Here is a 25,165-nt window from a genome sequence, read left to right as displayed (position 1 = left end):
AATTTAGAACAAATCGCAAAAACAAATCCGAAACTTGTTAATGACAAAAACACAATTATTGAAAATAACTAGAAATAGCCAAAACATCTCAGGATTTGAGAAAAATTTGGCAAAAATTGCATAATAAAAATTGTAAGGGCATAAAAAATTTTATATCACAAAAATTTTGAAAAAAATCATTTGAAAACAATCAAGTTTCAATGTTCAATGTAGGTAAAATAAAAAATTCAAAATGAATGTGTTATTTTGAATTTTTTATTTTACTTACATTAAAAAATTTTAAATCAGTGAAAAATACCAAAAATTGATGAAATAGTAAAAGTAAGGTAAACGTGGCGACAAGAACGAGGGACAAAAAAGTGATTCGTAAACTTCATAAAGTTTACAATTTGTTAAGCATCACGTTAAAAATAAAAAAAAATAAAAAAAAAAAAGATTTGAATCAAGAATCAAATCTTGCCATTTGTGATTCGAATCGACTCATTGTTCAAATTTTAATTGTCCTCAAACCTGATCAGCACCTTCATGCATCGCACAAATTCGTCAATATTTTTAGTTTTTGACTCCAGATGAGGGGTTGCTGGAAGTATGGAGGGGGGGGGGGGGTCGGTTTGAAAAAATGAATAAATGGAACTGTTTGTGTTTCCCATCGCTTTTAAAGAAACCCTTTTCTGGCATTTCAAGCTGTCAATAGATTTTTCATGACTCTCAGAATATAGTTATTTTCACACACATATCTTATATAAGGGTGTTTTTTGCAGATCTCATCAAAGACGAATAAAAAGACACCAAAACCTCAAACCCCAACTCCCTACCCTCTCCCCGTTCTGAACCAAGACAGAAACGTCATTCAAATGACACTCTAAATGGTAAAATGCACATATTCTACAAAAAAAGAATCGCAATTACCATCATAGCGCGCGCGTCTTCATCTGCAAACACCCATACAGCTGAGCAGTACTTGGGGCAAAGTTGGCATTTCCACGAAACACTCAGCACCGCAGCCATTACGTCAATGGCTTCTACCATAAAGGAAACAATCGACGTTTCTCAGTCTATAAATACGATACGAATAAGCTGAGTAGAAAACATATACTCGAACACCATGAATGTTCACGATTGCCAGCACACAAATCCAGCTGCGGTGAAAAATATTCTCTATTTTGAACCAACAACCAACGCGCGAATCGTGAAAAGAGCAGAAAAATAACCTTTTTTTTTCAACGCATTTATCCGCCAACGCAACACTAATGCTTGTAATCAATGGTCGGATAAGATGAAGAAGATGATGATGATGATGACGACGACGACGACGACGATAATGCAAACAATAACAATGATTTCCACATCGATGACGAATAAAAAGAAAAAGAAAATCCTCCATATGAAGACGACGTGCGCATCGTCGCGTCGAGGAAAAAGCACATTACGAAAGTTCTTCTTCTTTCGAGTTTTATGGAAAATTTACAAACTATCGACGACCGAACAAAACGTAGAAAAATAGATAGGAAAATATACTCGTAAGAAAAAGAGATAGATGAAATGACTACCTCTATCCAAGGAAATTGGAGGGATAGAAAATGAACTCCATTATTCGAGTACCTACTAATCCATCTTCATAACATGTATTGCTATATACTCGTACTTGATCGAGATTTCAGAAAATATGAGAGAAGTATACAAAATAGGTACCAAGAAAATGGGCACCCAAAGTCATCGTTAAAGACTTTTGCATTTAAAACACCGAGGCAATCCAGCAAAATTGCAATAACTCGGGTGTACTGTAGTCTGTACGTACACTCGAGTAGGTACATTTACAATTAGGTAACAATGAACTGACCTACGAGTAACATATCGAGCTCCGTATCCGTTAGAATTACCATAAATCCCCTTAATTAGCATCGAGTTACTTGGAACACGCTCGCACATTCATTGTCAGACTGGGCGCACCCTTTCGATATAGGTATGTACTATGTAGTTTCCTGCTGTAAATTATCCTGAAATATTGTCCTCAACCGGCAGCATTGCCAATTAAATCGTCGGAATGACCTCCGAAAAGACACTACTCGCGTGAACATATTAATATATTGGTAAAGGAAGAGCCCTCCGCTGTAATAAAAGCGAACCGGCGCAGGAAGAATAAAAATACAACTAATAATCGAGAACCAATTCAAGTGTCCGGCTACACAATTTGAAGATACCTAATTACATTTTTGGGAACAGTATGCTCCAAAACTCCAGTGACACTAATTTAGGGCCAGAAATCATTTTTAAATTTATGAAAATCTGGAACTGTTATTTTCAGTGAAAACGAGATATACACACTTTTCTAATAAAGTACGAGTAAAAACTCAAACTTGAGATTAAAAAAAAATTCCTATCAAAGTAATTCCCCCCCCCCCAAAAAAAAAATGTTCTCAAAATTTTATAATAGCTTTAACCTGGGAAAATTATGTACCTATGTCAAAAAATAAAATGAATAAAAAATGTACATACTAATCCCAGGCTACATACTTCCATTGATTAGTTTTCTTTTTCAACATCTATGTCTGCTCAAGAATGGAGAGTTGAAGGAGTAACTTAGGTCCTAAACTTACAACCACCTTTGAAATTTTCATCCCAACCAACCCCGGGCCCCTTCTCATGCAATAATTCTTCAATTTCAAGAGTTCCCAAAATAAATTTCCGACTTCAACTCTCAAGTCTGAGAGCCACTGAAAAGGAGGGGATTGGGGTGACAATGTCAATGGCAATAGTCTGAGAGCCATTGAATAGGATGGGGTTGGGGTGACAATGTCTATGGCAATTTCGAACAAGGAAATTTCAAAGTGACCAAATTTTAATTTTAATTACGACACTTCACTCCCTCAATCACGCCCTAAAAGGGGGTATCATCTTAAAATCTGTTGACTTAGATTTTTCCAAAATTATAAAATAACTTACCCATGTACTTATTTTTCATACGTGGACACTGGACACATAAATATTCTATAACACTAATGACGAAAATTTGTTGGCACTCACCTGAAACAAACAAAAATAAATATGTAAAAATGATGATTAGGTTCATTTCAACTTATCATTCCACAATATTAATTTTATTGGTAGTCTATCTAATATTTCATAATCTACACAAATTTCAAGAAACTTTACTTAAATTCTGAGTTATTGCACAAAATTACTGATCATTTAAAAAAAAAATTTTGCCAATGTGTCAATTATTAAATCAATTTTATGGAATGTTTCAGCATTTTTTAATGTAAATTTTACAGTTTTTCTGTAATACTTCAAGTACATAAATTTTGCTGAACTTCATTCAGTTTCAATAAGGTTTTTGATCAATTTATTGTAATTTACCTACAATAAATTGTTTGGTACCTCTACACTTCTACAGGGTGTCCAAAAAAAAACTCCCAGACAAAAAATCATGACTTTGTCATGACCTATTTTTCACATTTTTACCGTATGAAAATACTCCCCCCCCACCCCACAAAAAAATTATATAACATCAAAGTGTAACGGCATTTTTTTAATTTGTAGGAAGTAAATAGGTATCTATTTCAATTTCCTCAATTTTCTGATTTTTTAAAGAAATTTCAAATTTTTTAATTTTTTTCATTTTATAGATTTTTTTAAAAATTTTAAAGTCTGTTTCGAGCAAAATTCATGACTTGTTCATGACTTAAATGACCGTTAGACACCCTGTTTTACGATATTTCGGTCAAATTTCAATCATTTTCTACCATTTTTATAATATTGTAACATATTTTTGAGCAATTTTCTTCAAGTTTGCTTTTGTTAATCTTTTTCATCAATTTACCTAAATTAATTTTCCATCACTAAAAAGTCATAAAAATTTGAAAATAGTTCATGCATTTTTGAGAATTTTATAAATTTTTAATGTCTGGGCGACTTTTTGAAGATTTTATTCAAACTTCAAGACATTTCTTAAAGTTTTGATTGATTTTAAATAATTTTATGTCATTTAAATAATTTTTAACGATATTTAAAGCAGTTGTAGCAAAATTTGCAGCGAATTTCACTGAAATTATCTCAATTTTTAATGATTTTTCAAGTGATTTCTATGGCAGTTTTACGGTTTTTCTGATACTTTATATGCCATTTTTTCCGCAGTTTCATTCCATTTCAATAATACAAATAATTTGATGATTTTTTATTTTCAACAGTTTTTTTAAAAATTAGGGCATTTTGCACCATTTTATCAATTTTTAGTTAGGTAATTTTAACCATTTTTATTAGATTTTCAGAAATTTTTAATTAATATTGAGAAATATATACCCCCCCCCCTTGCCTCGGAAGTATACATCTGCCTTCAAACAGACATAAGAAACTGAAAATATTTTGATTCAAATCTCGTCCACAGGCAATAGCGTATACGAAAGTTGTGCGCCAGGAGAACCAGAAATGTGCATATTCCCTCCCTCCCTCCCTCCCTCCCTCCCTCCCTCCCTCACCCATCCAGTATTTCTTCAATGATCTTTTTTCAGAGGTTGTTGAACTTGAAAGCTGCGCACAAAATTTCAATCTACGTGATATTTGTGAAAAAAATTTTCTTTTTATGGGAAGAATATTGAATACACGTAGAAACAAAATTGTGGCGTATAATCATGTGTGATAGCCTTCATTTGAAAAGTTCAGCCTGATGAGATTGTTTGAAATGGAAACTTTGATTTAAAAAAATTTCCATCGCAAAAAAAAACAATTTTCCACAAAAACCAGGAGCTCTTCGAAAAAAATTGTAGAACATAAAGTTTCTCATCTATGGAGTATTTTATTCGCCTGATGAGCGAACAAACTTCATTATAAGGTTTCAAAAATGGAATGCTTTCAATACACACGGTAGTCACTCATCGAATCATTCTGATAAGAAGAGTCAAATTGAAAAAAGATCTTTATTGCCCTTTAGACGTAAAAATGTGTAAATTACCCTTTACCCATTTCATTTTCCGCACCTACTGTCCCTCCCTGATCTTCCCACATGGTACCTATACCTAAACCTCCCAATTACACATATCACATCTGAGAAAGTGGAAGCTCGTTGCTGAGTCGTATATTTCAAATACCTTCGCGGTAATTATACACGTTATCAAGTTACAATTTCACCGTCATCTCACTGATAAGACAAGGATTTGCCCAATACACCGTGACAGAAGTTCTGAATAGGTACAACGTACACATCTCACGTGTGGTAAACTCAAAGATATACGGCAAGTAGATAAACAGCATGCAGAATGCGAGGATATTGCGAAAGCGTCAAACTGACCCAACGAGCCAAAGGTACACACGTCACTCGTCAATGAAGTATATATCTTTCATCAATACGAGCGCGAGCGATTCCAAATTGCTCTCGTATATACGCTCTACTATCAGCTACACTCGAGGAGTTCAGTTCGGTCTTTCGCTATCACATTGTTATCACACCGTTGAAAGATTTAATTGCGTGAAACAGATAATTTATTTGTTCTTTAGCACATACTATCGCGCGTGTGTATTCGGTACTGTGGAAATCTTTCTCAATTCTCGTACATCGTACAGTTTAACCCGCGGCAGTACCCCAGAAGAACTCTCTTATCGCATCTCATACCACTGCTGCGAGCGAGTAATAACCGCTTACTCACACACACTCCTACTCATGTATGTGTATTTGAACTCGGGCATCTGATATGTACCAAGAGAGTAGGTAGGTATATAGGCAGGCTCACAGTCGCAGAAACCAAACACCACCGTATATACTCGTAATAATCCTTGACCGCATCTTCCTCTTGCTGATAACAGACTTCCATATATTTACTCTGAAGCAGCTTACAGATTGACTTCGAACATCATCATCATCATCATCACCATTATCGTCATCGTCATCTTCGAAGAAACATACTCGATAAAATTTCATATACGTACACGTACATAAAATTTCCCAAGTCCAACAACCTGGCTACCTATTCATTTCTCATCTTACTTCTCAAAAGTTCTATGGTACCTATTTCTCGTCTTGTATACTTGTGCTCCAGATCACCCCCTCCCCATACCCCTCTCACCAAATACTTGTCATTTGTCCAAAACGACGAGCTTATTTACAATGTCGTAAAACCATCCTCTCCGCTTCCTGGTCTTTGTTTCTATTCTTTTCCAACTTCGTCATAGTGTAGATTGGTACAGTTCAAAGGTCATCGTTTAACTGATTGTCATTCCGAGTATAATATCGCAGGTACAAGTTCGTTCGTATAGCAGGTACATACTTAATAATCGAACAGAAACGTACGTCGCATTCGAATAATCGGCTTGTTCTTTCTCGCAGTAGCTGATTCGACAGGTTCAAATTTCATCCAAGAAGAAAGCTCTTATATTATGATAACGAATCTCCTCCGAATCTTTCCGCGTCAATGGTACACGTAGAGTACACATGTAGAGCAGACCTAGAAATTACTGTATTCAAGGTACCACAGCGCCAAGAGAGGAGACGAGACGAAAAAAATTTCCACATCTTAACGACCATTGTACGCGCTTATTATATGTATGTTATGACCTTCAAAAGCACTCTCTTCGTCTTTCTTCGACTAAACGTAACGACGACGTCACGTTGTATGGGGCCATTTTGCGTACATTATGGTACGTATAAGTAAGTAGGTAGGTACTTAGAAGCACAAGTTGGTATATGTACACAGGTACATAGTAAGGTAGGTATACTTCGACAAAATATTATACTTACAAAATTCAGCAGTAAAAAAATTGTCGTCGTCCAAATCAAAAACCACTGCGACCAACGCGGCTCGTTACTCGCGGATAGCGTAAATTAAAGCCACTCGTTAAATTTTATTTCATCGTCAATGCCACTACACTACTATTGGATATACATAACTGCATTTCATCGCGGAGTACAAAAGTATTCTGGTATGCATTCGCGAAAAGATCTGGCGATGGCGGTCACAAACCAGCAGGCAGCAGGGTATCGGTAATGAACTCTGATTTTCCCAGCTCTTATCTCCTGATGGCCAGATTGAAGAACGTTGATAACAAACACTAACATGCTTCGTAGTATACAGAAATTTCTCAAGAAATAAACATTTTACATTCCTATCATTCAACTCGCGTAAGAAGACCACCAGAAGAGGCGACGACATCATATTTCCTTGAATCTGCAGATTCTCCAGAAAGTGACAAGTTCGCCTAGAAGACTTCTAGATTTCTTTAAATGGCGAGAGGGAGGTGAAATGATTTCAGAAACTAGAATATTAAGTAAGCCATTCTATGTCAAATCAATGCTGCAAGTAAGATGGATCACTTTCAATTGAGGGGTTCCCCGAATGGAAAAATATTCCAAACTATAATTTTTCTGAACGACTAATTTTCTAAATCCAATTTCCCCAACCACATCATCTTAAATCCACAAAAGTGAGCATAGAAAAAAAGACTTTTTTTTAGGTCAAATTTCTCAAGAAGTCTTGCTTTTTTGCCAAAATTGAAAGAAAAATCGGTTTTTACATAGTCAGAATTATCAAAAATTGCTGGTTTTTCAAAAACAAGATCGCCAAGAAGTCTTGTTTTTTTTTTGCCAAAATTGCAGATTCTTTTTTAGTGAAAATTTCTAGAAAATTTTGGATTTTTTGTTAAAATTGTAAAAAAGTATTTTTTTTGATTAAAATTACCAAAAAAAATTTTTTGTACAAAAACTGCTTAAAATATAGTTTTTTGAAGTTGAAATTTTTTACCAAAATCCAAAAAATATCTGTTTTTTTTTTTGGTTATAATTTGCCTATAAATAGGTACCTCTACCTACTACCTATATTGGGAAATTATGTTTGTTCAGAGGAATTGTCATTCAGGATAATGTCAGTTAGGGATAAATGGATTCAAAGGATCGTCCTAGACTCCACTTGAAGTCATCAACATTAATCACAAATGGCAAAAACCAGAGATCTGGTCGAATTTTCTGAAGAGTGGGGGTTTTAAAATCTTGAAGATGTTAGATTGTTAACATGTAAAGCAAAAAAAAAAACCAACTTTGATCAACTTGGCAAATTAAAGTTTTGTAAAAAAGTTATTCCATGATATCCTCCAGAAAACCTATTCAAATGTAAGAAACTCGTTTATCGAGTCGAGAATAAGCTACTACTCGATTTTCAGCTGCCTAAATTAATTTTTGAATATTCTGGAGAAATTCAACAACTCTGCAGAGAAATCAAAAATCGAGCTGGAAGCTTCGGAATGGCCGGAAATTGTAAAACTGACTCGGAGGAGTTATTAATAGTTTCGGGATCAATTTCCATAATTTCTGCTGATTAAATAGTTACGTTTAAAAACAAAAACAAAAATTGCTGAAAGTGGTCAATTTTGGATGATTAAAAATTCGCCAAAAATCAAAATCAATTTGGTCAACTGAAATTTGGCTTATGAAGGTTTCAGACTTTGCTCTTTTCAAAAATCACGATCCTGTTCAAATCGAAGAACACCTCAAAGTTTGTGAAGGGAGGCGAGGGAAGGCTCGTCAAAGGATCCTTGTAGACGTTGAAGTCGTTTTATACTAAAGTTGAACCAAAAATCAATATGTGAGATCTGTATCAACTCATTTATTTCTTTTAATTTTAGCTCAAAATTTTGGCCCCCTTTCTCCTCTTCCTTTTCAAATATGTATTTTGAAAAACATACTTTTCATCAGCCAAAATTTCGAGAGCTACTAATAATAAAGCGCATATTTTTAAATTTATGATTATTTTTCGAAAATCCACCTAATTTGGACCAAAAATGAAAAAAAAGTTGAAAACTTAGCAGATTATTGAAAGCAGAAATTTCCACAAAACTTTACCCAATGAAGTTGGGAAGCAAAATTTCACTTTACACTCTAATTTCAACATGCTGAGTCGATTGGAGGTGTTTGAAATCGTTCTGGAGCCTCCAATCATTTTCTGGAAACTGCAGATTTTCAAAACGTGCCCTAAAAACTGGCCAAATTGTCACGATTGGTGCTCGTTAGTGGCCCACTAAATTGTACAGTTTTTATCGCACATTCTGAATGAAAATCTGGAATTTTCAAAATATGACTCGAGGCTCCAGAACGGCTTGAAACTACCCCCCCCCCCCAATCGTTCCAACATATTGATGTACAGAATGAAGAAAATTTTAGCTTTCGTATTACTTCATTGTGGAAAGTTCAACTTTCAAAAATCTTCTGGAGGCTTTAGAACTGCTCAAAATGGTTCGAAACCGTTTCCAATCAAATTTGGGAGATCGAAAATAGAGTACATACCAAATTTCAGCTTTCCAAAATAATTTGGCAAAATTTTTGATTTTTTTTTCATTTTTGATCAAAATTAAATATTTTTTCATATTCACTAGGTAAATATCAAAAAATGCACTTTAGCATCTGAAATTTTGGCTGTGATGTATTTTTGCAGGCTCTTTCGAGTTAGCATTGCCCGGTTCAAAATATCGCTTGTCGATTGGAGACATTGGAGTACGAGTCCCTTCTTTGCCTACAGCCAAGTCATGAATTTTTCAAATTTGGAAACATACCTGCTCAGAATTTTGTAAGTCAGAGCGATCGATGTAATAATTATTTGGTGAAAACTAAATTGTACAAACAAATTTGAGGTAAAAAACTTGTGTAATATTTTACTCAACTCTGACTCTCTGTTTCAGTGAACAATAAAAAATGTTAACACATAAGGGTAAACAGAAGGATGGGACAGCAGACCCGAAGACGTCGATGGAAAAGTTCGGTAGACGCGATAAAACCCAAAAAAGAAGCAAATAAAACCAGCAGGTAGGTAGACAAAATCACCAATTTAAAAGCAAAAAAAAGGATTTCGCACCCTAAATTCAAACTCGTTTCTGCAACGACATCACGATCGCCATTTTCAACACCTACAGGATGATTTGTATACAAAGTATATATACGTAAACGTATCCATTCACCGTCACCCCAGTTGCTTTTGACAGGACGTAATCCGTCCACCGATGAGATGGTTTTTTTGCAGTGAAAGAGGCGAAATGACGGATTAATAGAACACTCGTATTTCGGCGAGTCGAGAGCTAGGAAAAACGGAAACTGCGACTTGGTACATATAATCCGTGCAAAGGCAACAGAAAAGACCACCCTTTGTACGTATCTACAATGTCGACGTCGGCGTCGCGTCGCCTTCAGCTACCTACTCGTAGTTCAATCGTATAACACACGCTAGAGTCCATAATATAAAAGAGGCAAAACACTATTACGACGAGCTGAAGTTCTCAACCTATTTTCTCTTTTTTCCCTCTTTGGTTCCACCCATTACACATATCGTCAAGATTAACTTTACAGTCTCTCAAAACCAAACTGATCGATAAACCAGCAGACTTATCAAACGATACCACGTTAACCATATGGATTTTCCGCGACCGCCGCCAACGCGCCAGGGCCAGCAGCATTCCCAAATGGCACAGCTTGGAACAGGCTACAGAGTACAGCTACAGTACAGCAAATAATATATCTGCCAGTAACCATTTGAAAGCCTGCGCTCATTAGAGCGAGCCGATCTAATGTAATGATAAAATGTCCACCGACCACCGCCATGTCCATCAACAACACACGTATAACGTGTGTGTGGTGCGTTTATCTTATCTTCGAGCTCGCTAAATAAGCTGTTAGTCAACCCAACCGTCCGAAATTGCGCTTCACGTACATTACAATAATAGTACGTACATATCAGGAAACTGAAGCAGCTCGAGCTCGAGCATGTAGATCGAGAAATGGGTGAAATAAGGCTGTACGCGTCATCAATCGTGTACCGAGAATTTTCCACGTAGGTATAGGTACTTAACTCACCATCCGTAGTTATCTACCGAAAGATGCAATCATTCCATCCAAAGTACTCGTAAGTTCTTTTCATTAGTTGATGGTATATAACTCTTCGAGAAAATTGATCAGAAATTCAGAATTATGATTTGTAATGCAATCGGATATTGGATTAACATATTCTTTGTTCAGAAAATTCTAGTTTTTTTTTTCACTACAGCGAAAAAGTTGGAGTAGCTATGGACAGGGGGAGGGGGAAGAGACGAAAAACAAAAAATAAACCATCGACCTACGAGATGACTTATTGTGAGCCTAAATTCCAAAAAATAATTCGTCGTGTTTTTCGTTGAGGAATTTCAAAATCTTGAAAATTACGAAAAAGAGAAAATAACTCATCGAAAATTATTAGGTACGTGGCAAGGAAGGAATCTGAACCTGCAGGAAAATTTTGAAATCCAAAAAAAAACTACGTAGATCGAAAAAACATTTTAAAAATATCCCAACAGTTAAAATTTCAGACACTAAATTAATTTTCATTTGAAAATAAAATTTGGGTCAAAGGTAAAGCTAGCAAAATTAAAATTTGGCACGTGTCTCATTCTGAGCTCCACCCTCGAATTGATTGGAAGCAAGTTTAAAGCTGTTTTGAGCAATTCTGGGACCTCCAGAAAATCTTTTAAAACTACAATATTCAAGAAATTTCGCTCAATCAAGCTAGAAAACTGAGTTTCAATATAATGCACCACATTTTCAACCTCTCAGATTGATAGAAAGTAGGTTTGGCTCATTCTATAGCCTCTAATGACATTTTGGAAATTTTTACCAAATTTCGTGTAGTAGGGTAATGACGTAATGATCATTTTTCTAAAAAATTCTTTGAAATCGCTTCTAATCGATTCGAAAGAGGGAGAAGGGTTCAAAAATAAAGTACATATCAAATTTAAACCTTTTTGCTGAATTCATAAAACACATCTTCGATTTCAATTGCTACTGACAACTCGCGATCAACTTCAAAGTAGTCCCAAAGACAAAACATCAAACATCTCATATTGCAGTTTCTAATAGCTTAATAAGAAAGAGTTTTTTCAATTTTTTTTTGTAAGTACGTGTTTTACAATTTTTACAATTTTATATTTTTTACAAAAACAGAAATTTCAGCAAAAACCTAATTTGTAATTGAAATTTTCTACATCAATTTTTGAATATTTAATCAGCTCCAATGATTATCTAATCAAATCAGTATATAAGGCTATTGAAATAGTTAGAAGTACTGACATCACCAATTCACCATAAAATACTATACAAATAAAATAATAAGAACTAAGAAGACGCCAGCACATTCTGATGCCAACTGTCTCCCGTTTCAAAAATAATGTGTTGGGTATGTCTTGATAACCATACCCTACAAGCCATTGCTGACTTGCATGCCATGAAAGCGGCAAACACCCTTTTTAAACTGAAGTTTTCGCGCCAAAACATTATATACCACTCGATGCAACATTTCATCTGCGAGTAGTAAAACGTGTTAGTTTACGTCGTGCATACGCAATACTTCATTCATTACCAGATACCAGAACCAGAAGTAGGTTTAGGTGGAGGTACCTCCACCAAGTACCTTATCTTGACTGCTGTTTACGCCGCGCGCCGCACCTTCGCGGCAGAAAAATTATTTTTTGCACAGATACATTTTGATATTCCTAATGAACCTTTTCAAAGACTTTGAATATCTAAAACATTTTTTTTTCCAAAGAGCCGATTAAGATAAGATAGTGAAATCGGCACTTTCTCTAATTTTGACGAAATTCAATCAAAAAGTTGGTTTTCAAGTAAAACCACGCCAACATTTTTTTTGAATCGACCCCCTCCCCCCACCCGAACTCAAAATTCAAAACTCGTTCTTCGGGAGGGGGGGGGGTCAACAATTTTGAAACTTTCATAGAAAATAGTCATATTTTTTCATATTTGAGGGGTCTTCGGGAGGTTGAAAATTTCAAAAATTCTTGGGAAAAAACGGGAAGGGGCTCTCTGCGAATTTTTTCAGAATTTTAATGACACCTTAAAGTATAACATATATTTTTTATGGAGCTCAAAAATCTGTGCAAAATGCTCAAAAAAAAATCAAAATCTTCCAAAAAACGTGCTTTTTTGTCATTTTTAATTGCTCCTTTAATCCCTACGTTACCTCTTAAAATTACAAACTGAACGAAATAGCAAGAAATATACCAACATGAAAATACATAATTATCCACAACATGATACAAAACCTTGTCTTCGAAAAATTAGTTGCTCACAATTAATTTTGAAATTTTGGGAACCATCTTCTTTTAGCGAGTTGAGAGTCAATACACTACTTTTGAAAAATTGTCCAAATGTTGAGCATTTTTTCCTAGAAATTTCAAAAAATGTCTCTCCGTTTGCTTAAATTGTCAGTCTCGCTTTTTGTCATTTTAAAAAGTCTCACTCTTATTCAAAAATTATTTCAGTCTCGTTCTTTTGACAGGAACTGCCAAAATATAGTTTTTTGGCCCCTAATTCTATACCTACGTATCTATAGATTCTGTTTTTTGCCAAATTGTCAGTCTTGCAAATTCTCGTTTTTTCAAAAATTAATAAAAAACTGTTGCTTTTGTTTTTAGAAACATCCCCCCTGATTGTATCTTTTTGCAAAAAATGCTAAAATATACCACTTTCTGTTCAAAATTGTCCAAAATTCTCACTTTTTCGACCAAAATTGCAAAAAAGGATATTTTTTGCCAATAGTTGCCATAAAGTCTTGCTTTTTGATATAATTGTCAAGGTTTGATTTTGGCAAAAAGTTGACAAAAACTCGTGTGTTCTAGCAAAATTTCACGATTTTTCCAAAAATTTTAACTTTACGAGTGAATTTGCTCCATAGCAACTTATCATTTTGAATGCAGAAGGGTTATTGAGGAAACTGAGCCACTCAAGATTGAGGCTCAAGTAGAAAAAATTCATTTATCTACGAATAAAATTCTACTCTCGTTTACTTTTTTCACCATAGAAAATGACTTTAGCGGGGGGGGGGCGCTAATGTACTCCAAGTTTTCAGATGAACCGAAATTTGTTGAATTTTGAAAAAGTTTCGGTAGGTACTAGCAAATGAGCAAAAATGAAAATCTGTATACTTCAATCACATTATTCACATTTGAGGAATGAGGGTCTTGAGATAAATGAAGAGGACAAGGGTTGCCTGAATGCCCTCAAAAATTTGAATATCTGTATTTCAAGCATTTTCATCGCGTTGACTTCTCACAATTAGATCAAATACATTTATACAAAAAGTGTAACTCGACAAATAATTTTGACCTAGTCATGGATGCTCAAATTTTGAAAAAGACTTACTTCGAAAACTTAGAAAGTTCTCCTTATAAAACCGTTAAAAATCCATCACCCAAAGAACTAATTCATCAGCAGTAATTCTTCAAAATTCCCCCTTCTCATCCCCTCGCCAATAAAAACCGTTTCAAAATTTATTTTCCAATCGCATCTTCCATTACACCGTACAGAATGAAAAAAGAACCCCAAACATCGAGTCAGCAACATCTGCACCAGAACACACAAGCGACCGGATCAATACATCCCCTCGATGACCCTTTTTACCATAGTTTCGTTGCCTCGTTTGTTGATTATCTCGTCGCTTATAGTACAGTACGAGGGAGGCACTGTGAAGTTGACAAGAACATACGAGTACAACGAGAACAACAAACGATGGCAACGCTGAGCATGACGGTGAGAGGATTTGATGAACGCGCGTGAATTCCACTGACAGTTAAGTTCGGCGAATGTGAATCAATTTGCAAGCTGGGGGAAATGGCAATCGAGGAACAGAAAGGCAAGGCAGGGAATAGAAGACATAAGTATGACGTCGAGCATCGTGTATCCTTTAGGGCCAAGCCCATCAGTGGAAGGATAGGGTAGGTTGAGTATTGAGCAGAAATTTCATTTAAATCCCCTTCCTAGTCAGGTAGGTAAGTACACAACACACAGACCGAGATAGGCACAAATCGTTCAGCCTCACTCAGGTGAAAAAATTCACGCGCGATATAAATAGTACTCACCTTACGGCGCAGCAAAAAAGCAGAGCTCTCGCAATGAAATTTTTTTGGCACTTATGCAAACCTCGACGCGAGTTCTGACGAGCAGGGAGGGAGGGGAAGGGCACCACAGCCGATCGGTCGAATCCGCGCAAAAACTGCACTCGTACGAACACGAATCAAGCCGCAACGAATCGCGAAACGAGGAAAAACTCGAATAAACGGTCGCCGCCGTCGGTATGAGCGCGAGAAAAATGCGAGCAAAAAAAGCACTCGGAGAATCACAAATCACTAATTACCACATCCAAATCGCAGCAATCTCGGCTGTAGCAGCGTTAAACCACACATACGTTACGTATACGTACAAATACTCGCGGGTACCGTCGCGGCATGTTTAATATAGCTGAAAAACGCACAGCTGTGTTTCTTTCTCGTTCTGCGAACATGAAGAAAGCCACTCAAGCTCCCCTTCTCTTCGAACGTCGATTCAAAGCCCGAACAAAGTTCGAGGGAAAAAGCCAAACCGTACTGGCACACGACGGAAGGTTACAAGCAAGCATAGACGTTGTGCTGGTAACGCCGCAGCGCGTAGTACCGACACCGAGGCGAGTAGTCGTCATTGTCGTCGACGTCGTCGTCGGTCGTCGTCGTCTTCTTCGCCACCACCGCCCCATTTTCGAATTGGAACCTCTACAACATTTGACTTCGACCGGCCGTTGCGATGCTCCATGCTCGGATGCTGCACGAAAGACGGAAACAGCGAATGAGATAACCGAAATGCCTCGTCTTGTCTTGTCCTGGCGTTACTCTGGTTCGGCCACCGTACACAGCTCAGCGAGGCTTATGCCTTTGGGTGAGAAACATTACATCTTGGAGTCTCCTTAATGCTCGAATGTTTATACAAAGTGTCCAATCGTCTAATAAAACCATGTTGACAAGACAGATTTTCACGCTGACAGATACGAAAGGGGAAATCTGGTGGTGAACGAGTTGCCTAGCGTTGAAATTCGCAAGAACCAGGGGTTCAAAACCTTTCACAAAATTCAATTCCGAACGACAAGAAAAGAAAACAAAAGTCCTCCTGTAAAAAAAATTAGGAATTCCAGAGAAGTAACTACACTGAAAAAAGAAAATATCGAATAAAAAGGCCAAAAAATAACTTTTTAAAAGGAAAATTTTACCCAGAGTCGAAAATTCCCAATTTCCAACATGTTGATTCATAGAAAGGTCGTTCGATGACCTATATTAGAATCTCATAAACTTTAGACTCCACCTACAGGGTATTCAAAAAGTCACAAAACAATCGTGACAGGCTTTCGTTCGACTACGGATGAGTCGATGAGATAAGAGGTAAAAGGAGGAAGGAGGGAGCAAATCTTGAATTTTTTTCAACGTACGGGTATATCTCAAATGTTGAAAAAAAGTTACCATAGGTACTTATCTCCGAATAGCAATTTTTTCATTTCAAATTCAAGAGAAAGTCCATGCATTAAAAAACTTTATTTTTGTAGAAAAAAAAAAGAAGAAAATTTACTTAATTTCTTCAATCACACAAAAGCTCTCCATTTTTAACACGAAACGAAAAATTATGAATTTTTAATACGTATCTTTCAATTTCTGTTCCAAGCTTTTTAAAAAGTAATGATTGGGAACCACTGCAGTGCTTGGATGGTTTGAAAAAGTTGAATGAACTTTCAATCAATCAAAGGAAAAGCTTTTCTTTCTGGGAATTATCAATTTGTAATGCTCTTTAATTCTATTCGAAGTGTTCCAAAAAGTAATGTTTGTCAGGTGTTGATAGAACCAAGAGGTACAGAGGCATTTCCTCCCCCTAAATCCTGGAGGTGTAGGACTCCAAGTTTACAAAAAATGGTATTTTTTCTCAATGTTTGCATTTTAAAATCCTAAATAATTTTCAAAAAGCCGAATTCAGGGAAACTGTCCTAACTGTAGAATGCCTCAGAGTTTTTAGCCCTCTGAGTTCTCAAGGTTTATAGCTTATCCTAGCTTTTCGAGACCAGAAATATATAATTATTTTCTCGTCATTACGTAATTCCTTTTTTAAAATCACGTAACAATATTAATACCTACTTTTCAACAATTTTTCTGTTCACTGAAAAAAAATTCGATGTGCCTGACACTTGCAGTGCTCAAATTCCTGGGACCTTTTAAAACCTGTAAAAATTACCTCCTAAGCAGAGCAATGTCACTTCTGTAGAAGAGATTTTACCAGAATTTCATTTATTTTATGTTTTTTTTTTTTGGCTGAAAATTGCAGTTGATGAAATTTATCTAGAGCCCCATGATCATTTTTAAAAATAGTAGTTTAAGAAAATAATGCTAATTACAGGATACCTCATTAAAAATACCTTCAGTTTTCGCTTCGCTCGTCAAAAAAAAGAAAATTATAAAATTTTCATTAAAAACAAATTTTGCAAGCTAATTTTTTCTGACAATTTTTCTCAAAAAAAACATGACATTTTTGGTTCAAAAAACTTTCATTTTACGAAATTTTTCAAGGAATTCAAGGGATGGAATATTAAAAAAAAAATGATTTATTCCAAATTTTCGCGAATGGCTACATCCCCCCTCCACTCCCCACTCCAATCTCTCTGAATGTCACTTCGACAAATTCACGATAACCAGTGGACCCCTGTTCAAGGTTTTCCTTGAGCTCTATAAAAGCATCGCCTATCTAGCTGCCCCTGATGATTGATAATTAATTAGGATGAACCACCACATTGCTTTTAAAAAATGTGAACGTTTCTAAGACAAACATAAAAACTTGAAAACCTCCATTATAGCGTTACCCTCCACCTCTCCGACCTCTTTCCACAAAAAATACGTCGGGTGGCTCTTTAAATAATACTCTCTTTAAAATTGGCAAATTTTAAAAATTCACTTTGAAGACTGGAAACTTTCTCATTATAATTTATACAGGATGTCTAAAAAATCAAAAAATTGAGACTTCATTAACTCTCCCACGAGGCCACGAACAAAAAAAGTTGCCTTTTTATTACAAAATTTATTCAACGCAAACGAAGGTCAAAGAACAGCAGAATTGCAAAATTTTCTACAAATTTTTTTCGTTTTTCAATTTGCTGTTTTTTTCGAACAAAATAAAATAACGTTTAATTAGATATACGAAAACAATTTGGCAATTTCATTCATTTTACGAATTGTGGAGAATTTTTGAAAAATCAAATTTATAACCCATGTAAAATATTTTAAACATTTTCTGAAATACTCTTCACCCCCCCTTTTTAAATGTACAAAATTTGGGAACGACAAGTCACTGCCAAGTCCCCCCCCCCAATTTCCATGATCTAATGACCCTCAAATTATGTGCTTTTACTCGGCAAAAAATTACGTAGGTATTAGGTACATTCTTCGAACAAATCTTTCTTAAAGAGGGAGGGGAAGGAATTCAAAATCTTTTGTTCTTTCTTAAACATCTTGAAAACAAATTCTAAGTATAGCCTAACTCGGTATATCAAATTTTCATCGATCGTTGCAGGCGATTTTCCCCTTTCTCTCTCTAGTCTTCATATAATATCAGCAAGGGAGAAAGCCTATATATTTCAAATTTTATGAACGGAAAGGCGAGTGGTTCGAGTGAATCCTCAAATGTTGTCTAAATGACCAATTTTAAGAATGCTTCATCGATTTTTTTTTTAGTCAGGGTTGAATTTTTCATGATACACTATTACACTTTCCTTTCAGGATAAAGAATCACATTAGTGAATTCGGTCAAAATCCAGAATTATTTCACGATTCCTCATCGTAACTGAAAACGAAGGATTCAGAATACAAATTTCATTCGTGAGTGGATTTTGACTCCCATTTTCGCAAACAGAAGAAGGGAAGAGAAAAATGGGTTGAACCCCTGATCCCAGGAGGTAGCATAAAATATAAGTATTCTGAATCAAATTCTCATTCCTAATGCGATACCATAAAACTTTTTAAATAATACATATCTAATGTGTGAAGGTAAACTTTCGATGTGATCATTATACACAGCGTAGCAAAAAGATTTGACCTTTGAACCTCGTCGTCGTAAAAAGGTAAACATGCAGATATAAAGACGAACGCCATCGCCACCTTCATAGGAGTTTATATGCTCGCATACATAATACAAAATACACGTTGTTTTCAATCAAAACCTTCTACAATTATTATCACCATCGATGATCAAACCACTACATAAGTGTCGATATGGTACACTATACAATGACGAAAACAACGCAAGCAGTTAAGGTGTTTGATTAATCGCGTTGGAAAAAATAAAAACAGATACTTTAGGTAGAATATAATTCGTACGAATGCACGTGTGTGAACTTTAGTTGGAAAATCGAAGTTCTAAAATCAGTCTATGTACAATATTTGCTGATGGTAGGTAAAACAGCCAAAGAAGCTACGACGACGACGCGACGTTTCCATTCAAAATCGACATGTGTTTGACGAGCTGTATCAATACCTACGTCGATAAATTCTCTAGGTATACCGTATACGTATGTTCTCAATGAAATTTTCTTATCGGCTGGATGGACATGTAACGTTCTGAAAGAGCAAAATTCAAAAACCACCTCGATGGATTTTCTAAAAGAAATATTTCAGCTCATTTGACCTACTTAGGTAGATCAAGAAACCAAGGCGAGCAGAGAAATGGAGGAGAGATGAAAAACTTGGAAAATAACAAATCCAAAAATATAAATAGGTCACTCGAACAAGCAAGATGAATAAAATGGGGGGAAAATAATTTTTAAACAAATAACTCCAGAGTTGATTTTTTCGAAAAAACAACTATAAATTCTACCAAGCTTAAAGCAAATTGCATAGAAAGGGGTATCTTGAGGAGGAAAATTGACCACCGAATTCAATACAAGTTCCTCGATGGTATAGTCGATTGCAGGCAGTAAAAAAACACTTCAAGAATAACAAAACCAGCTCTAACTTCCTCTGGGCCAGACTCCAATCCAAGGTAATCTTCCAATAAAATTACATCAGCCTCTCTTTCTGCATCTCGTTCACTTCACTGAACCCATGCCAAGCTACAAGCCTCAAGATAAGAGTCATAAGCTCTCATAACGACGTCAAAAAGATTGCCAAACTAACCACTCAACACGACGATATTCGAGGGAGCCCTCGAATAATAATAATTACAAACAGCAAAACGTCAGAAGGTAGAAGGCAACGCCGACGGTGACGACCGACGACCGGGCAGGGGAGCACGCCGACGCCGATGTCAAAAGCGTAATCTGCAGGGTTACAATACATAATAATAATTGTACCATGTACAGCGTCAGCATACGCAGGAGGCAAAAATAAAGCACCGCAAGGCACAAGGCACTGGCAGCACAAGTTTCACGAAAATACAGTCAAATGGACACGGACAACGAAGGGATTGGCCTGCTGTCAACGTGCTACTACATCGAATCTCCAGTCTCCGCCGCACCAATCTACACGTGAAAGTTTTCGACGAAGAAGACGACAACGGACACCGTCGTCGAACGTAGCTTTCAAGTCGTAGAGAGCTAAAATTACGTATACTCGTACACTTCTGACTTCTGCTAAACTACGACATTTTCATCGTTTTCTGTTAGATGCCGACTGGAGAGATGAAAATGGTCCAAAGCGCAAACAGATACACGATACACAAGCCAACGCATCAGATAACTCTTCTGTCTCTTTCTCCGTCTCCTGTCTCTCTCTCTCACTGCTCGTTCGTTTTCTCTCAAAATACATACTATTATCGCGTTGTAGTGAAGTTCTTTATTGGTCGATATTTCATCTTTTTGGCCGGCCAGTCGAGTCGGTAGGTCGACGTTGTCATCCATTTTCCTGCTCTCGTTTCCGATAATATGGACGAATATCGTTTGCGAACAATTCCCTCCAGCACTCCGCTCTCTTTCTGAGGTCTCTGCTTTGTTGTTTGTTCTGCATTATCTTGCATGTTGAGAGACGAGGGGTAGGTAAAGGTAAAATAGGTAGGCAGCAGAAGATGAGAGGTTTAAATTAAGTACTATATACTTGAACGTAATTGAATCATGATATGTACATCACTCACTTTTGGATTTCTTTTCATTATCCGCTTCGTCCACTCCGACGCGACGGTGGTGTCTAAACTTGGCCTGTAAGGAAAAAAAAAACAAAAAATTAATTGCAGCATAGGAGAAGTATAGGTAGTTAAGTCGATTCGTAAATTGACTACTTATAAAATTAGGTTTTATCGAGTAATTTCATTCTATAGTTACAAAGGTACCTATTCATCAATATTTGAAATGAAATTCAAAACGACTGTGTTCATAGACAATTTCAACAAAAAAGGGACTTGGAGGAAGTCAAAAATTTGTCCAAGACGGTTTTGCGATAACTTCATTTTTGAGGGCCACTTGACTCAAAACTCAACAATGAGCTTCTGGAAAAAACTAGCTGGCTCTAAAATATCCAAAAAAATTAATATTGGTATCATAATAGAAATTTTCAAAGAACGCTGATTTCATTTTTGATGATGATCTCACGTCAAAAATTCAAAATGGGCCTCTAAAAAAGAGACGCCAAAACGAAAGTCGAAAATTTTTAAAAAATACGGTACATTACGAGTTTTAAAGCTCAAAAATTAAAAGTGGGCTCCTGGAGAGAGGTAATACCGAGTGAGACATTTTCAAAAAATTTAAATTTGAAATCAAAATGGTGGTTTTTTGATTAGTTTTGAATATCTCACGTCAAAAATCCAAAATGGGCCTCTGGAAGGGAAATACCAAAACCATAATTTTCAAAAAATATGTACCTACAATTGAATTTTAATACGTATAGTTTCGAGGGACCTGATCCAATTTTGAAAACCAACTCATACAGAAATCAAATTGGGGCCTTGGAGAAAGATACTGAGTGAAAAGGCAGACGAATGGGCAGATCTCGTGTCCACTTGTTCAGCAAAGCAAAATATTATGGTTATTACAGGTTGTTGAAATGGCATAGGAGCCAACAAGTATCACTAGAAAAAATTGTTAATACCGGAAAAGATGAGCAAAATGACAAAAATATCCCAATGAGTCAAATTCGAATGAAAAGTTGTAAAAAAAAATTAAAACAGAAGTTTCCAATTTTTTAAGCAAAAAAACCTGTAGACTTGGATGATTTCTTAGTGAAAATTTTCTTTTTTACAGCCGGATTTTGGAAAAATTGCGTGTAATCGGTCAAGTGTGTCATCAACTAGCAGTGCAATCCCGAAAGTACACGTGCTAAAGATTATTTGAACAGATTTTATGGCGTTTTTTGGAAAACTGCAATTTCCAAAAAGTCGCTGGAGGCTCAAAAACGACTTGGAGGGTAAAGGGAAAGAACCAGCTTAAATTCACACTGAGAAAAGGGAAAATACATTCCATTTAGATTTTTTTTAAAAATCGTAGTAAAAATGACCTTTAAAAAATAGAGGAGGGGAGAGAAAAGATCCGAGACCAAATTTGAGGCAAAAGGAAGAAAATTTCGACATCAATAATTACCAAGAATGCGAAAATTTTTCATTGTTTCATCTTGATAATAGATTTACACCAAATTCAATAGGTACAATGGTACATAGGTAGTTGCAAAATACTAATTTTTCTATTTTTTGTTAGATTTTTTCACAAAAAGAGTTGTGTAAGGGTAAGGTAGCCCAATATGGACCACATTTTTGTTTTTGAATGTCGTGGTCGCTGTAATTGAGCTAAAAACTTCATTGATAGCTTAAAATGTACCTACATCTATCTACTATCATATTCCAAAGCCTCAAACTTTTTGAGAAATTTCAAGAGGGCAAAAAAAAATTGTTTTCTGAAAAATGTCAAAAATTGAAAAGTGAATTTTGGGTTCCTAATATGGACTACTTTGAAAATTCATTTTTAAAAAGGCTACAATGTTGTAAAAATACGTTTAATTGCTGAAACAACATTAGCATATGTTTAATTAAGACAATAAGATTAAATTCCAAGTGGGTCGAATGAATTTTTTTCCTGAAAAGAATCAAAATTTGAAAAGTAAATTTTGGGTCCCTAATATGGACTACTTAATCTGTAGCAAATCTACAGGTAGTCCATATTAGGCTACCCTATAACTTTGAACTTTGAAAAATCATATCCATGAGTTGTACCTTGAATAATTGAAGAGCTCTATTCCAAAGTGGGTTAAGTCATTTTTTCCTCCAAAAAATGCGATTTATTAAGTTTTTGATGCTGAAATTTGTTCTGTTTCCAAAGGTCGGTGCATCTTTCCTTTCTTTGGACATAGAACAATTACTTGTAGAAAAATCGATCACTTAACCCACTTATGAAGTGAAAATCTCCGTAAAACGTGCCTTTTTTTGAAATGACTTAACCCACTTTGGAATAGAGCTCTTCAATTACTAGAATGGGCTTTGATTTTGGTCTCATTGTGTTTTTCTATGAAAAATACACTGGATAAAGCTTGTTCCCACTAGGAAGTGCTCATAGCCAACGAAATCGGCCGGTAGTCCATAACTAAGCAGTGGTCCATATTGGGCTACCTCACCCTACTTTTCCGCTCGTAAATTACGTATCTCTTGATTTTTTCCTATTATGCCTCGAGTTGTGATTGTGGAATGTAGTGTGATATATTTGCAGTACTTAATTTTATGGAATTCATGATTCACTACAAAGTTGGAGCGTTCTGGTTAACGAAAAAATTTGAAAAGCTGACTTATTTTGGTGAAATTTTGTGGAAATTTCAAGTTTAAAAAATTTGCTGGAGGCTCCAGAACTGTTCAAAATAGCTTGAAATTATTTTCAATCGATTTTACGGTCGAAAATTGATGTTCCAAATTTCAGTGTTCTAGATCAATTTGATAAAATTTTGATTTTTTCGCATTTCTGGCCCAAAGATTCTTAAAAATTCACAAAAAATCAAAAGATGCACTTATAGAATCTGAAACTTCGATGGCAGAAAAGCTAATATGTAACACAGATGTCCACGCAGATGAATGAGGGTTTGGGATGTTAATCAAGTAATCAACCATCGAATGGATTATTAGTCAGATTTCTAAGGTCATCAATGATTCGTTTCTCTGGCAGGTCTAAGTATGTACATTAAGTCTCATTGCATCGTGTTTCGAGTCGAAGAACAAAAATTTGAATTTCAAATTCACTTATCCATACGTCACATCACATAACGCGAATAGGTAAGCTATAGGTAAGAGTATACTATGTATTTATGATACGTGTATTTTTCGCATAACCTATTCGTTCAATTCAATAATCATAGTCATAAGACACCTAAACACGCCATCGCCACCTAATTGCTCACAATGTTATACCGAAAATCGTAATGAACACATTGAAATGAGCATAACGATGCACTTCATCCAGTAGGTAGGTACACCTGATGATATCGAGACACCTAAATTAGCGAACGGTGTCCTACGACAACCAGAACCACATTACGATATTAGCACCGGCACAGAGAGAGAGAGACATTCAGACATGAGACACGGTCTCCACACGTAGTAAGAACACTTTACGCACATGTGAAACCGGTTCCTGTCTCATTGAAGTTTTTACAACAGCGGCGGAGGTAACACAAAGTACACAGCACGGCACGTGGACCAGAATCACACGCATTGTTAACCGTACTCGAGTTAATTTAATTATCATCTAGAAAGCGAAAGGGGAGAAGATAGAAAAAGATAGAGTGAGCGAGAGGGGAGAGGAGGGAGAAACGTAACAAGATCTGGTATCGCGGAAGTTCTCTACACATCGTGTATCAACTGTAAAATCTCGACTTGAAGCTGGTGTAGGCTAATCGCGGTAGCAGGAGGTAAAAAAAAAAGGTTCACTAACACGTGCAATAACCTTGGCCATCATTTACGAAGCAATAATATCTGAATTTTTTATTCAAACTCAAATTTTTCTAGTTTGCACTTTGCAGAGAGTTTTTGGGGTAATATCATCTGTTGGCGGATTTTCCAACTGCAGCATTGGGCCCAGTATGTCCGAGTTGCAGACCTGCACCGGACCTCAGGTAATTAATTACACCGGCTGAACGAAAAAATCGGCGTAATACTTTGGATTATTTTATCGCAGTCGTAAAAAACAATACGAAAATTACTCCGACGATGGTAATTAAAGTACACCCATAAAGACAACCAACGTTTAACTTTATATTCGATCGGTCTCGTTCCGATGGCGGAGAGCTGAGAGTTTGATTCTGTGCCAAACCATAGAAGAAAAAAATTCCCCAATCCAAGTTCGAGATAGCACCATAGGGAAGAAAATAATCCGGGTGCTTAAGCTCTTCTTGGCCTGGCAAAGGAATTGTCCACTCATCG

General features: G+C 36.0%; 1 protein-coding gene, 1 long non-coding RNA gene and 1 other non-coding gene across 12 annotated transcripts in view; 1 reads left to right on the top strand and 2 right to left on the bottom strand.

Moving 5' to 3' along the window:
- Positions 1-25,165, bottom strand: part of LOC135849797 (uncharacterized) — a 105,841-nt gene that overhangs the window by 75,283 nt on the left and 5,393 nt on the right. For 2 of the 10 annotated variants that reach the window (XM_065370482.1, XM_065370467.1), the window contains exon 1: positions 14,869-15,388. The gene's annotated coding sequence lies outside the window, so the exon portion shown is untranslated. Of the gene's footprint in view, positions 1-909; positions 1,155-2,943; positions 3,010-6,727; positions 6,875-14,868; positions 15,389-20,911; positions 20,976-25,165 lie in introns of those variants that run through there. The other 8 variants (XM_065370390.1, XM_065370450.1, XM_065370399.1 and 5 more) reach the window with 7 other exon arrangements.
- LOC135849904 (uncharacterized) lies at positions 6,996-10,910 on the top strand. Its single transcript, XR_010559623.1, has 3 exons — positions 6,996-7,254; positions 9,411-9,561; positions 9,655-10,910. It is a non-coding gene; the product is annotated as an uncharacterized LOC135849904 (long non-coding RNA).
- LOC135833521 (U11 spliceosomal RNA) lies at positions 12,114-12,242 on the bottom strand. Its single transcript, XR_010556489.1, has one exon. It is a non-coding gene; the product is annotated as a U11 spliceosomal RNA (small nuclear RNA).

This window comes from Planococcus citri, chromosome 1 (assembly GCF_950023065.1).
Source record: "Planococcus citri chromosome 1, ihPlaCitr1.1, whole genome shotgun sequence".
In the NCBI taxonomy this organism is placed as follows: domain Eukaryota; kingdom Metazoa; phylum Arthropoda; class Insecta; order Hemiptera; family Pseudococcidae; genus Planococcus; species Planococcus citri.
This window is presented reverse-complemented; position numbering and strand designations above follow the sequence as displayed.